Source organism: Musca autumnalis, unplaced genomic scaffold (genome assembly GCF_047663935.1).
Source record: "Musca autumnalis isolate F117 unplaced genomic scaffold, ASM4766393v1 scaffold_3, whole genome shotgun sequence".
NCBI lineage: Eukaryota > Metazoa > Arthropoda > Insecta > Diptera > Muscidae > Musca > Musca autumnalis.
Window position 1 is genome coordinate 4,798,959 of NW_027411866.1, and position 17,081 is coordinate 4,816,039.

At 32.0% G+C, this 17,081-nt stretch overlaps 1 protein-coding gene across 16 annotated transcripts in view; it reads left to right on the plus strand.

Moving 5' to 3' along the window:
* Positions 1–17,081, plus strand: part of bi (T-box transcription factor bifid) — a 208,954-nt gene that overhangs the window by 49,943 nt on the left and 141,930 nt on the right. The window lies entirely within an intron of this gene.

The following is a 17,081-nucleotide window of genomic DNA, read 5'->3' on the forward strand; positions in this document are numbered from 1 at the left end:
TCAAATACATATATGGTAGTTCGATTAACCAAATTATGTTTAACAAGTAGGCCAAGGATATAGTCGGACGGGGCCGACCATGTGATACCCTACACCTTTGCCCCTGGTAATTAGCTTTTCACAAATCAAAATCGGCTATTTGTCGATATATGTCCTCAAAGAATTAAAATATCGACCAAAAATAAAATTTTTATATTTTTCATACAAAAGTAATGGTCCATTTCACCCGCTAAATAATATCAGATTATCATTCAAAATTGTAGGCATCTTCTTTGACCTAAACTCTTACCCGGTGAAAATTTCCGTGACTATTGGGGTAAAATTGCGACCTCTAACGAGTTTATGATTACGCTATATACGAATAACTGAAAATATTGGGATGTAACTCTGTTATCTGATCATGCACACCAACACAACTGGCATCAATTGAAAGGTCAAGCGTTCCATTTCCAAGGGTAGATTACTTGTCCGGAATGTATCTTCCAGGAATAAAGATATAAGTTGTATATTAAAAATTTTCGCAATTTTCACACAAAAGTTGTGGTCCATTCAGAGGGTTAAATATTATCTGATCGGCATATCAAATTGCAAGCTTCTTCTCTGTCATATACTCTTACCTTATATAAAATTTCGCGTTGATCGGACTATTATTACAACCTACGGAGCCGCTAGAAAATTGAATAAATATTATGCTTGTGGTCCATTTCACCCGCTAAATATTGCTTGATCATCACCAATAAGAATAGGGATCTATTCTGGCCTGAACCCGACCTCCATACAAAATTTCGTGACGATCGGTCCATAATTGCGGCCTGGAGCGTGTTTACAATTTATAATGGACAGACGGACGGACGGACACACATCTCAACATCGCTTTATCTCGTCGAGATATGAAGATTGGTATACCACATTGGGGGTCTCCGACGAATATTTCGCGGTGTTACATGAATTTTTACCAAAACAAACTTATAATACCCTTTCCACATTGTGGTGTAGGGTATAAAAATGGGGTTTTTATGGAAGCTGGATTTTTATAATGAAAACTGTTTTTGAAGAACAAGAATTTGGCTCCTGCTCTAGTTTATTAAAGCAGTTAGGAGTTTGCACCTGAATCTTTGTAAAGGATACAATTTTTATATCACATTTTTGAAGAACAAACATTCGGCCCTTTCTGTGGTTTATATTTTCCCAGGTTTATTAGACCGGTAACAATATAATATCTTTCAAATAGTATTCATATTTCAAATTGAAATTCACATGGCGTAGAAAGTGATACAAATGAATAATTTTTAGATATATCACCCTAAGTATGTGCAGGAGCTCCTAGTTGCTCAACCAAAAGTAAAACTGGACCCATAATTCATTCGTGAGGTTGGCTTACCATTTTCATTTACAAAAATATCTTCAAATTTTCAGCTCAACTCGACATAAAAATTTATTATAAAACGACGTTTTGCTTTATAAAGAATAAATAAATAAAAACTCAAAATTACTATTTCAGCATTTTTAAAAGAATTTTGAAATGAATATTGTTCTTTAAACTGATTCAACATTTTGGATTCAATTTAACAAATTTTTCGAAATGTGTATTACTTCTTAATTGTAAAGTAATTCAGGTTAATCTCAGTTGTAGTTAAATATATTTGCTTTCAGGAAAGGTAGATACGTCTATAGTTTTCTAAATAAAAAATAATTTAAAAATGATTTTTGCTTTAAACGAAAAAAAAATAAAAACTCAAAATTACTATTTCAAAATTTTTTAGGGAATTTTTAAAAATGAATATTGTTCTTTACATTGCTTCAACTTTTTTGATTCAATTTAACATATTTCGAAAATGTATATTACTTCTTAATCTCAATTTTAGTTAAATAAATACAGTAAAGCCAGGTAGGACTATAGTTTTCGGTTTCGCCACAAATCCTCATCTGTAGGCCTATTCTGTAACTTTTTAACAACTTCACTCGTTGTTTATTTTACAACAATTTCATTTGTTTGTTTTGTATTTGTTACAAAAACAAAAGAAATTTTAACAACTTTTCAATCGATAAAAGTTACAGAATAGGCCTACTGTAGTGCCATTCTATAACTCATTTTTTGAGTTACCGACAAAAATTGGTAAAATTAAAACGCAAAATTATGAATGAAAAATTTAAATAAAAGTTTACTGCTCTCTTGTTATCGGTATATCTTTACGACTACCTTCTATTGGTCGCTAACTTACCAAAAAATATCGTTCATAACCTTAAATTATAGGCATTTTAGTTTTAAAAATTATTTTCGTTAACTCAAAAAATGAGTTAGATTATCTCACTACAGTTCTATATTTTTTTTTGTGTAGAAACAAAAATTCTTCGGCACAAACTCAAGACAATGTAAATTCATTTGAAAGAAAATTCTTTAAATGTACATACGTTCTTCCTCTTATGGCCGTATATTTAAAATTTAAATAATAATTTTGAAATTATTATTTCTAAATAATTGCAAATAAAAAACTTTAATAATCCATTCCCTTAAAATACTCTCTCATAAACACATACAAGGAATTGTGTTAAAGCAATCACATTTTGAGAACAAGGTAGGGTATTGTTAATAAGAAAAAATAATAAATCTTGTTGTAGCAACCATACATATAATTTTTTTTTGAAATTTTGCCTGTTAGGGCGAAAATAATTTTAATATTATTTTCTTATTAATTTATTCGTTGGAGATGACGTCAATGACCGAAGTTTTTTGGCAAGTGAAAAAGGAAAGCCGACGATTCGAACCCACACAACCACTATTAGGTAACCTGGTTTCCCTATTGGTATCAGCTCATTAAACATAGTGGCTTCTTTGTCATCGATATGACATATACTATTTTTATGTTTTCTCCAACAATATATATTTTTACATAATTACAATAGGGTATTTTTCTCCCAAAATATATTTTCATTTCAACAATACACTTTTTTCTTCGTGTAGCAGAACAAAATCAGAGATAGAACGTTTTTGGAATGTATTGTGTAACCAGAACGTACATTTTTATATATAAAAATTATCATCGAACGAATTTTTCGATGAGAAAATGTTCATCACATGAACTTGTCTATAGGATAAAATTAATCAGATGAACTTTTCTATAGGGAAAAGGTTCATCGCATTATATTTCTATGGAAAATGGTTCATAGCACGAACTTTTCTATGGAGAATGGTTCATAGGTTGTACTTTTCGATGGAAAAAGTTTTTTCGGATGAACTTTTCTATGGGAAAATGTTCATAGAATGAACATTTCTCCAACAATATATATTTTTACATATTTTGAAGAGTTTTTTTTGCTCACAAAATATATTCAGGTCAACAATACAGTTTTTTTTCTGCGTGTATCAGAAAAAAATCAGAGATTGAAAGCTTTTGGATATTTTATCAAAATGTATAGGGTAAAAACTATGGGACACGGAATTGTGATTTGAAGCGAATAGCAAATACATAGGATTTTTTTCTGTCTGTAATCATGCTACTGTTTCAGGCACAACAGAATATGGTTGCAGTAACTATATCACATTCTATATAATTTTTATAGTTCCTATAAATTCTTAAGGGTCTATGATTTCTTCTCATTAAATAGGATTTCTTTCGATGCCAGTCATCAAGATATGATAATAATGTGGTAAAATAAACTTTTATCTATTAGGAGTTCAACTAAGGGATTTTTGAAGTAATTAGGTTTTGAAAATATTGAACAAAACCCCCATCCTTTTGTAATCAATTTTATTCCATTTTCATTTATTTTTTGTTACTTTTATTTTTTTTTAAATCACTAAACAAATTAGTTTGTTAAACTAATTTCATTACAAATTGCAAGAAAATGTGTGCGTAGTAAAACAAATTAGTAGCGATAGTAGGTAGGCAGGCAGACAGAAATTAAATGAATGAAATTGAAAATGCGCAAGATTTCAAGCGTATCATAAAGTTTTGTAAACATTGAAATTTCTGTTTTGTTTTTGTAAAAGAGAAGTAGATAATGGTTATAAATTGAAATAAATGTGGTGCGGCAATTAAATCGAATTAACAAAATGTTAAAAGATACAAATTCGAGGAAAAAATGAATTAAGAAGAAAACAATTAAGGGAAAATTTATTTTTGATAATTTCAAAAAAGAAAAAAATTAAATATTTCCAAAATGACGAATGAAAAAGACGATTTATAGGCAGGTATAATATGTGGACATATGAGTGTTGTAAATGAAGTGTTTAGAGATCAATTCGTTCTTCAAATTAGTTTTTATTTCTTTTGGAAGCAGGTCCTCATATTTAAACTTTTCAAGAAAAACGTTAATCGGATAAACTTTTCTATATGAAAATCATCATAATGACTTTTCATATAGAAAAAGTTCATCTGATGAACTTTTCTCTATAAAAAAGTTCATAAGATGAACTTTTTTTATGAAAATGTTCATCGGGTGAACTTTTTTTATGAAAATGTTCATCGGGTGAACTTTTTTTATGAAAATGTTCATCGGGTGAACTTTTCTATATGAAAAAGTTTATCGGATGAACTTTTATATATGAAAATGTTCATCGGATGAACGTTTCTATATGAAAAAGTTCATTGGATGAACTTTTCTATGGGGGAAGGTTAATCGGGTAAACTTTTCTATATGAAAACGTTCATCGGATGAACTTTTCTATATGAAAAAGTTCATCGGATGAGCTTTTCTATATGAAAAAGTTCATGGGATGAACTTTTCTATATGAAAAAGTTCATTGGATGAACTTTTCTATATGAAAAAGTTCATCGGATGAACTTTTCTATATGAAAAAGTCCATCGGATAAACTTTTCTATATGAAAAAGTTCATCGGATGAACTTTTCTATCTGAAAAAGTTCATCGGATGAACTTTACTATATGAAAAGGTTTATCGGATGAACTTTTTTATATGAAAAAATGCATAGGATGAATTTTCTATATGAAAAAGTTCATCGGATGAACATTTCTATATGAAAAAGTTCATCGGATGAACTTTTCTATATGAAAAAGTTCATTGGATGAACATTTCTATATGAAAAAGTTCATTGGATGAACTTTTCTATATGAAAAAGTTCGTCGGATGAACTTTTCTATATGAAAAAGTTCATCGGATGAACTTTTCTATATGAAAAAGCTCATCGGATGAACTTTTCTATATGAAAAAGCTCATCGAATGAACTTTTCTATATAAAAAAGTTCATGGGATAATTTTTTCTATATGAAAAAGTTCATCGGATTAACTTTTCTATATGAAAACGTTCATCGGATTAAGTTTTCTATATGAAAAAGTTCATTGGATGAACTTTTCTACATGAAAAAAGTTCATCGGATGAACTTTTCTATATGAAAATGTTCTTCGGATAAACTTTTCCATATGAAAATGTTCATCGGATGAACTTTTCTACATGAAAATGTTCTTCGGATGAACTTTTCTATATGAAAATGTTCATCGAATGAACTTTTCTATATGAAAAAGTTCATCGGATGAACTTTTCTATATGAACAAGTTCATCGGATAAACTTTTCTCTATGAAAAAGCTCATCGGATGAACTTTTCTATATGAAAAAGTTCATCGGATGAACTTTTCTATATGAAAATCATCTGCAGAACTTTCCTATATGAAAAAGTTCATCGGATTAACTTTTAATATGAAAAAGTTCAATGGATGAACTTTTGTATATGAAAAAGTTCATCGGATAAACTTTTCTATATGAAAAAGTTCATCGGATAAACTTCTCTATATGAAAAATTCATCGGATGAACTTTTCTATATGCAAAAGTTCATCGGATGAACTTTTCTATATGAAAATGTTCATCGGATGAACTTTTCTATATGAAAATGTTCATCGGATGAACTTTTCTATATGAAAATGTTCATCGGATGAACTTTTCTATATGAAAATGTTCATCGGATGAACTTTTCTATATGAATTCATTAATTTTGTACTCATTTCTCTAAAGAGATTTATATTTTGTACAGTGGGCCTCAATGAAAAGTAGTTTTTAAATGGTTATGAGTGACGTGGTGTCCTGTTTTAACTCGTTAAGGAATTTATTTCTAAACATTTAAGTTGATTTAGGAATTTATTTTAAGACTTCATAATTTTTCAACTTCTACTTCTTCCCAAAAACAATTTTTTTGCAAATTTTGCAATTTTGAAAAAATTCCTTTATATTGTTGTTGTAGTTCCAAAACAAAATTCAATCATATTTATATTTTAAAAACCACCACAACAACAACATGAAAATATCACACAAAAATATGAGGACAAAAATTCTGTTTATGATGAAGTCGGTGATGGGTAAAATATGTGGACGACGACGATGATGATGGAACAAGAAGAAAACAAGGCATAAAAACCCCAAAAACGAAGTACTGCAGAAACACACAAAAAAAACCCCAAACTTAAATTCAGCACAGCGTCTTTGTGGCGCCAGTGAAATATCAAAGATTTTTTGATTGTCCAGTTCTTCTTTGAGATGGTCAAAATCAGAAACAGCGCCAGCAGAGACAGCGGCAGCAGCAACAAACCGTTGTTTGTCCTTTTTCCCAAAAAGAAGAAACGAACAACAAAATCACTACGATTTGGCAATAAACTCCACATTGTTGTACAACAACTTTTTAAGCAAAAAACCAAAAAAAAGTGGGAAGTTTAGGCAAGTTACGTGTGCTGGTGTTTTAATAACTGCCAAGCCATCATCGGCGAATCCTCATCTTCATCAATTTGAAATCAAGCTTCAAAATTCGCACAAGTAAAAAAATTGGTCTCGTTTGCCACAATTTTAATGTGTCGCCCATACAAAGCTTCCAAGACTTCGTCCTCTCTACCCCTCTCATCCTTCTACCAACCAAACGCCAAGAATTAAAGCGCGTTTATGATGCGTTTATGAGATAACAACATGTAAGAATGAACGCTTGCTTGTGTTTGCTGTTCAAAGCCCAGCGACACAAGTTGTCATAAAGTTAACGAATATCATCAGGCGTCTCCAGAGGTCCAAAAAACATACACACACAGCAAATATCCCACCAAAACGTAATCAAAAAGAACTTGAAAAAAAGAAAAAACAAAACACACAAAAACAATATTGAATTGAAATCAAACATGCAAAGAATTGTAAGCATCAGAGGGTCCACAAACAAAAAAATCAAAGAAAGACGAAGACGTCGTCTCACTGCCTGCTCATCGAAGCAACCAGCCAGTCAGCCAACCAACCAATATTAGCTCAGCAGCATCCCAAACCAAAATGTAGAAGGAAAGCAAAAGATGTCAAAACTAATGAAAGTGGTTCAATGAATTTGATAAACATTTCCTAGATGCTCGATGACACATCAAAGTTTGCGACAAAGAATGGACGACGACGACAACTTCACAATCAGCAGCAGCAGCGGCGGCGGCGGCTTCATTCAAACGCCCGCCGTTAAACAATTTTTGAAGAGATGCGTCTGCAGAAAACCCATGGCTGGCCATAGATAGCAGCTAATGATTTGCCCAGGCATATTTTGTCGTTTGCCAAAAGGGAACACAATTTCCAACTGATAGCTTTGTCACACATGAACCCAAACGATCCCTCTTCCTTGTTGCCATTCTCCTTTGGCAAGAAAAGAACTACAGACTAGACATCAGGCCAGCCAGCCATCCATCCGTCCATCCAAACCATGATGATATGTGGCTTTACGCTTTAAGCCGATTGATTATCTGCGCCATTGATTTTGTCTCGTGGCAAATTCACGCTTAAACTCAAGTGAAATTTGATTTTCAACAAATTTGTTTGGCTGCTCTTTTTGGGTTTGTTTTTGATTTGATTTCGTAAAAACAGAAACCCAAAAATGTTTCTAAGAAAAACCGCCAAATGGTGTGTGGCCCCACCAAAAACCCAACTAACCTAACAACATTTAAACTGATAATGACCTAATTAGAAATGACAATTAGCCTTAAACGTCGTTTAGCAGAATGCTTCTTCGTCTTAACTTGTAGCGGCATGTCCAAGACGCCTGGCTTCCTCTCGAATGCGGCATTCCCATAAAAGAGTAATTTTGACTTGTAAATTTATTATTACACATTGATTTGCCACTCACTTGCTTGTTGGACTGACGACGACTCTTTTCGTTCCGTTCACAGTTCAGTTCTGTTTGTTTGTTTGTATGACCAATTTTGGTACTACAGAGTAATTGTGGTGTCCGCTGCTCCATTCCACTTTATTTGGGCACAATTAGAGGTGTTTAAGTTCAATTTCCGGCCTTACAAATGAATTTAAGTATTTCACAAAACAACAACAAAAAGAACAACCAAATGCATGACAATTACTTAATGTGACAAACAGACGGACGGACATAACTGGTGAGTGAGTAAGTGACTGACAGACTGCGTAGTTAGTGACCCTATTGTTGTTGTTCAAAACGTTTTGAAACATGTTGTGATTATTTTGAATTACAACATTAATGATCTTTTAATATGTGGAGAATTTTTGCTGGGTTACTTTTTTACGGCAGTAGCTAGGAGGAGGGAGTTCACTTGGCCATACCAGAATGAAAGTGAAATTTATGTGTGGCACACAAAATTTCTTTTGAGAATAGATACCATGACCTTTTAGTTTTAGAATAATTACTAGAGTTGTGAAGTTCCGGAACGAACTAGTTCCAAAGAACTATTCCAGACAAGAAACTATTGGAACTATATCCAGTTCTTGCGTTTATATAGTTCCTTTCATTCTTCTTGTTCCCTCAATTTAACGCTTACGCCAACCTTTCGTCGTTGCCTTTTGTTCGCTGCAATTTATTTATTTTCTAACTCATTTCATCCACGAAACCATGAAAACATTTTGGTCTCGGAACTATTTGGAACTAAGCAAACAAAAAGAGCGAAAAAAGAGAAAGATTCGTTGAACTATTACGGTCTCGGAACTATTTGGAACCAAGGAAACGAAATTAGTTTTATTGCTCATTTTGTTTCCTAAGAACGCAAAATTGCGGACCAAATTTCAAAAAGAGCAAAGCCTATACCAGAACTTAAACCTACATATCGTCACCATAAATGCCCAAAGACGTAACCCACAAAACCAAAACTTTACGGGAGAAGCAAAAAACGTTATAAAATGAAAAACTGTTTTATAGAATATCAATCTTATGAGGGCGAGTATTTGGAGTATAATCAATCATGTGCGAATGGGTGTAAATAATGAATCTAAGACCGCGAAAACGCTTGGTTTTGGGATCCGTCATTACAGCAATATCTGACATTTTATCCCATTTTCCGAAATGCCAATTCTTGAATAGGATCGTTATTTTTGAACGTATAAGCTTGAAATTTTGCCAGAGCATGTATTTTAGCATTATGTATCAGATTCAATCTAAAAACAAATTTCGATTTTCATGTGGGTTACGTCTTCGGGCATTTATGGTGACGATATTTAAAAAAATCAGGTCTGTAGGAATTCAAAATATCAAATTATAACCATTCAAAAAATCAAGTTATTGCGAATTATCGGGGTCGGTCAAGTCGCCTTAAGGTGCTGACAGTTTATTGCAATTTATTGAGGTTTTCGAGTAAATGATATATGCTTCACTTAAAGCTTTGGATCCATGCCAGGTGTGTTATGAATCGGATGGTGTGAACCATTGAACATTAGTGTGATTGTGATTGCCTACGTTCATTGAGCATAGCTATATATTTCATTCCGTTCACCAAAATGTTCCAGGACGTTCATTTCGTTTGTTGGTTCTTTCCACCGTTAATTTTTCTACACTATAGCATCTTTCAATTTAGCAATGTAAGAGGCAGGAAGAGCGAAAACTAATGTTAAATGACCTATAGTAACTATATTCACCCGTTAAACCTAAACAAACAAGCTGCATATGGTTCCGTTTCTTTCATTTTACGGAATCGTTCCTTTGAACCAGTTCGTTCTTTGACTGGCTCTCAATCTCTCGGTATTTATGCCCAATTGCTCTTCTTTGCCGATTTTTCTAGAAGATCTGGTAACGTCCCGAAATCAACTGTGCAACAAACGCACAGACGGACACTCGCACTAGGCGAACAACACACACATATGTAGGCGAGAGAGCGACAAACAAAAGAGAATCGAAACACAGCAATGACGTCGCTGACAAAACAAACGTGAATCAGAGTACAACAGCAAAACAAATATAAACAAATGTCCATAAAAGTTAACATGAAAAGACAGAACTTGAAGAAATGATAAAATTCTATACAGTAATGTTGTTCACCTAAATGTTCCAGGATGTTCATTTGGTTTGTTGGTTCTTTCCATCGTTAATTTTTCTACACCATAGCATCTTTCAATTTAGCAATGTAAGAGGCAGAAAGAGCAAAAACTCATGCTAAATGACCTATAGTAACTATATTCACCCGTTAAGCCTAAAAGAACGAGCTGCATATGGTTCCGTTTCTTTCATTTTACGGAATCGTTCCTTTGAACCAGTTCGTTCTTTGGCTGGTTCTCAATCCCTCGGTATTTATGCCCAATTGCTTTTCTTTGCCGATTTTTCTAGAAGATCTGGTAACGTCTCGAAATCAACTGTGCAACAAATACACAGACGGACACTCGCACTAGGCGAACAACAACAAAAACATATACGGGCGAGAGAGCGACAAACACAAGAGAATCGAAAGCCATCAATGTCAAAATAAACGTGAATAAGAGTACAACAAACAATAGCAAAACAAATATAAACAAATGCCCATAAAAGTAAACATGAAAAGAACAATCTTGAAGAAATGATAAAATTCTACACAGTAATTGTTGTTGTAAAACTATTTTAAATAAAGTAATTGTGTAATAAAAATCTACGTTACAATTCAAATTATAACATTAACGGAAATTCAACTAAACTAGGTTAGGTTTTAGGATGCGTAGCTGCTGTGAAGGCAGCCACTCCACTCGGAGACCTTGGGGTCCATTGTGATCATCCTGAATGTTGAAACGGATTATAGTTGTGGTTGTGATATAAAGGAGATGTAGTTGTGTGATAGTAGTTGTGGGTAGACGAAGCTTGTGAGTGATGTGGTTGTAGACGCGTAGAATCCAATATTTCAGGTGTGATGGTGATGGTATTGAAGGTGATGATGGGTGAGATGTAGTGATGTATAGGCGATGTCTGTAGATTGGGTGTAATTTTCGGATGCAACTGTAGCGGTAGAAAGAGATTGTAGATGAGAGTGAAGTTGTGGTAGTTAGATATAGAAGTAGTGAAATAGTAGTTGTGAAAAAAAGAGGTTAGTTGTAGCTCGGACGTGGTTGACAATGCTACTGTGTAGGGATGGTGCTTGTCCTGTTCTCAGCACGTTGGAGCCATTTTAGGTCTTTTGCCATGTGTAATAGATCCGACGGCTCTGTTTGGCAGTATGCTGTAAGAGATTGGATGGTGTGCACACCCATGGTACAACGACATAAAAGGTGCTCGATCGTTTCTATCTCTTCCTCATCCTTGCACAGCCTGTAGTAGTCAGCCGTGTGGTCTGCTTCCCATTTGCTCGTCATGGATCCTATTCTGCAGTGACCCGTGATGATCCGCACTGCTAGTTTAAGGTTTGATTTCCTCATTGAGAGCAGTGAGGCGGTTCTTGACTTGGACGGGATTGGCCAGATGACCTTGATATGCTGCAGTTTGGCGTGTTTTGCCATTGTTGGCAGAATTTCTCCCGAACTTTTTAGCTCTATTGTTTTCCTGAAGAGGCACAGTTGTGGCTTGATGGACTAGTCGATTTCAATGGTTTGTGACTCCGATCCACAGCGTGCCAGTTCGTCGGCTGTCTCGTTTCCTTCGATGTTGCAATGCCCTGGGACCCAACACAAGGTGACGATTGATTTTTGTGGCTCCAAAGCGTGTTTGCAGTCTAGAACAGCCGCGGACTTGATGTACTGGGACTTGAGTGATTTTAGGGCCGCTTGACTATCAACGTAGATAGTCACCGGTCCAACTATTTCCCCTCTCATGGTGTTTATCAGTTCCGCGGCCTTTCTGATCGCAAAAACTTCGGCTTGGAAGACACTACAATATTCATTCAGCTTGTATGATTGTCGTAGACCAAGGGTGAATGGTCTGACCTTCCTTTTGTCTGTAAATAGAACTAGCTCAGTCTTTGATGGATTCACTCCGAGTTCACTAAACTAACTTACAGTTACATTTGTAACAATAGGTCTGTTCGATAACCCAAAAGTTTGTAAAAATTTGTACAAACTTTAACAAAATGCTGTTCGATAACAAACGTGTTCAGTAAAAGTGCTGTTCGACAACAAACTTGTTCAGTAAAAGAGAAATGAGAAGTTGTTGCATGTACTTGCAAAAATTTTTACTTGCGAAGTTATAGAACAGGCCTAATATATTATTATTCAATACCATATAGTCTTTTTAAAGGAACCAATAAACATTTTCCGAATGAAGAGTATCAGTGGATTGTTAGAGAAAAAAAGATAGGATCACAATAAGGCCTTCTAATAAGAAGTTTAAATGCCTCGGTAAATAAGCGGCTGACTTTCTTGCTTAAGACATGTCTGGTAAAAGACTAGAAGCCAAAGGCTCGAATTTCGGCCGTTCTTTATTCTTGCATCTTATACCTCTTATGTACCGAGGCTTTAAGAAGTTAATTCAGACCTACTTATGGCAGACCATACATGTATTTTTTTATAGAATATTTTATTTTGTATTAAAAGACTATATTTTTAGAAATTAGGTTTGAAATTTTCGTGTAGAAGATCAATGGAGACCTCTTAAAGAGTACCAGTAAGGTATTCAATTCTAAATTTTCAGAAGTTGTTTGCAATTTCAAAAATGCCTCGGTGCAATGCTTCTAAATTCTCCAAATTTTTCTCTCGCACTAAGAAGGGATATTGCATTCTGAGAATAAAATAATATATTTTAAAAACATAAAAATATATATGGTTGCTGCAGCATAATATTCTGTGTCATTATGGTGCCTGGAGCAAAATATATGGTCATAGCAACAATAGATGTATATATTGACATTTATTAAATACCTCGTTATGGTCTCAGAATAAAATTGTTTTAACAATATCAAGTGTTCGCTCTCTTTCTCTATCTTTCCCTCTCTTTGTTCTAATGGCAAACAATATTAATTTGAATTCTGCTACCTGCAAAGCTTGAAATTGGTAACATTTGGCATAAATTAAAGATTAACACCAAACCCAGGGAGGGTGGAGTTAAATTAACAAATCATGCAAAAAGCTAAGCAAATGTTCTACCTCACCAAAAAAACCGGAGTGGGTGTTGGATATTTGTTCTGCCTCTGACCTTCCTCCTACCCAACCAACAACCACCCTCTATTAATATGATTTACTTCTCTATACTGATACTGAGGATGATGACAATGTTGTGGAGAATTTACATACAAACATATATAGTATTGCGACTCTGTGAGACAGTGTGGCGCGCATTTTTGCATACCAAATAGGTGCGCCGTCGGGTGTTCACTTTGATTTTTGTCACCGACTGGCTAAAATTGCTAAAAGTGGCCATTTTTATGGCATCTAGTCGCATATTGATGGCCAACAATTACGCGCTAATGTTTTGTGTGTGTTGTGGCTAGCCAGCCAGTCAGCCAGGCAGGCAACAAGGCAGCCAGTTTGTCAGCCAGCTAGCCATACATCCACTCAACTCAATGTACAACTACAGTTGTTTAAATTTTAACGCCACAATAATAAACATTGGCGAACGTGCTGCTGACGACTAATAGAATAAATTTTCGTACTGAAAAAAAAAACAACAACAACTGCCTCAAAATAAGTTACAAATCATTTTGCAAAAGGGAAGGGAACGAGTGAAGTAAAGTGAAGTTGACTTTTTTTGTTTAAATAAAATGATTTAATAAAATTATAACAATTTATGGTTTACAAGAACAATAACAACAGCAAACACCATAAGCCATTGTCATTATCACCCACCACAAACAACACGAAACAACTTCTGCTAACTCTTCCAGGCAAACAGTTTAACTTGGGCGAGCATAAAACGAACTGCTGCTGCTGTTGCTGCTGTAAAGAAGAGTTCGTGATTTGTATGCCTGATGCAACTCCGTGCGTTGTGCACCAAAGTACCACCAAAAACTCTCAGAAAATAAAAGCACCTCAATGCTGTCCCTACTCCACACTGAGCACAACCAACTCTCATAAGAAATATTCCAAACATAAATAAATGTGTATGAAGTTGGCGATGTCTGTCTGTCCATTGGGTTTTCTAGTTGAGAACATGTTCCATGGCTAAACTGGCTGGCTAGCACAGTTGTGATGTTGTGCCTGCTTCGTCGTCGCTTGGTGTTATATTTATGTTCTTCAATTATGTATTCAGTGGTCGATATGAACAATTTTTTCTTGGAAGTCTCAAATGTTTTTGATTCAATTTAACCATTTGTGTTTGTTGTTGCTGTTGTTGTCATCGTCGTTTTGTTTAGTTGGAAATTAATCTAAATATTAATAAAATTTTTTTTACACAATCATATTCCATCTGTGTGTGTGTGCGTGTTTCATCATATAAAGAGTTATAAATGCTGTCATGATCAACGGAATATTGAATATGCAATAGCAGCAACAACAACCGGAGTTAACACTTTTATTCTCATTCACCTGAAAAGAAAAACGTTTAGTAAAGAAATTGTGGCACAACCATAAAACTTTGGAGTGTTAAACCATTGAGACGTGCAGTGTCTGAATGGATTCAAGACATTTAAATTTTCTCCCAGCAGCAGACAGACGTTGGGCCATAAAAAAATCTAGTGGAAATTTTATGATTCTTTTTCACAATAATTTATTCACATTTGAATAAATAATATGTCACTTTTACTTGAAATAAAAAAAGTGTGGAAAATCATAAATACAAAAAAAATTGGGGATTTTAAATTAGAAGATTTGGGTTGATAGTTAAATTTTTATTACGTTTGCATTTGCATTATGAAATGTTTTAAAATTCATTGATTGAAGTAATATTGATTCAGGAATTTAAAATGGTTGTTGTTTAAACAAATTGTTGAAGATATTCCGTACCAATTTGAAATATTTTGAAATTAATTAAATTTTATTAAAAACGACACTATTTTAACAGTTGGTCAAATAACTTTAAATTAGGAAGCTGTATCATGTTTTTATGTGTAGGAAATGTGTAGAGTAAATGAAATTGATTGTTTAGAGTCAAAATTTAGCGAAATTGATCAAGCCATTCTTGAGTTATGGCTAAAATTCCGAGGGTCTATGGGGAAATCCGTCCCATTGAAATCAAAATAAATGGTAAACTGTTATAGAAATCTTATTTATGTACGTAAATCAACTAAATTAGAATCCGAGGAGATTACTTTAACATATTATGTTGTAAAATTAAATAGGGAGTTTGGAAATTATACCAAAAATAGCAAAATTATTACTAGGAAAATGAAATGCCGTGATGAAGAGATGGGAAATAGTGATTCAGAATCGGTTATGTTATTGCAAATATTTGTTAACTCTTGAAAGGATAGAGATATTTTAACAACAAGTCCTCCTTCAATTAAAATTTCATCAAAATCGGTCCAGTGGTGGAGTGGCTGAGGAATTTGGGGTGAAAGACCAACTTTTAATTTTTTTCTTAAAAATTTTCAATGTTTTTGAATTGTTTTATTTTCATTTTTTGTTAAAAGATTTGGTAATAAAGAAACTAATTATATACAATTTTGAAAAAAAAAAACGGAAAAGGAATTTCTTAAAATTTTTTGGGAAAAGAAATTCAAGAAAAAAAAAAATGAATTGTTAAAAAAAAAATTAAATTTTTGAAAAATATATTGTTTTTTTTTTGAAAAGAAATTAAAAATAACTTTCTTTTTAATTGCTGAAAAAATATTTAATATTGAAAATTTTTTTTTGATTTTTTGAAATTATTTTTTTTTCTTTAGAATAGAAATTAAAAAACTTTCTTCATTAATTTTCAAAACTAAACTTTTGAAAAAAACGGAACAGGAATTTGTTAAACTTTTTATGGGAAAAGAAATTAAAGAAAAAAAATGAAATTCATTGCTTAAAAAATTTTAATTTTTATTGTTTTTTTTGAAAAGAAATTAAAAATAACTTTCTTTTTTAATTGCTGAAAAAAATTTAAAATTGAAAAATTTTAAAATTATTTCTTATTTTTTTTAGAATAGAAATGAAAAAACTTTTTTCTCGTTGGAGTTGAGCTTAATGACCGAAGATTTTTTATTTAAATTCTAGAAAAATTTATTTTTTGAAGTTAAAAAATAATTTTATGAGAAGTTTAAGCGTTGAGCACCACTTGTAAATATCAGAAAATCGATGGCATTTTGAAATCGGCGCCAACTTTAGCTCGAAAACTAATGAACCGATTGTCACCGAAACACTGATTGTGGGGTCATCAAGGAATTAAAAATCTAGTCCATCATCATTATGACTTCAATTTTTTAAGCCAAAAATTAAAATTTTAATATTGTTCAAAAAAAAAAAAAATAAGTAATAATAATAATAATAATAATAATAATAATAATAATAATAATAATAATAATAATAATAATAATAATAATAATAATAATAATAATAATAATAATAATAATAATAATAATAATAATTATAATAATAATAATAATAATAATACTAATAATAAAAATAAAAATAATAATAATAATAATAATAATAATAATAATAATAATAATAATAATAATAATAATAATAATAATAATAATAATAATAATAATAATAATAATAATAATAATAATAATAATAATAATAATAATAATAATAATAATAATAATAATAATAATAATAATAATAATAATAATAATAATAATAATAATTATAATAATAATAATAATAATAATACTAATAATAAAAATAAAAATAATAATAATAATAATAATAATAATAATAATAATAATTATAATAATAACAATACTAATAATAAAAATAAAAATAATAAAAATAATAATAATAATAATAATAATAATAATAATAATAATAATAATAATAATAATAATAATAATAATAATAATAATAATAATAATAATAATAATAATAATAATAATAATAATAATAATAATTATAATAATAATAATAATAATAATACT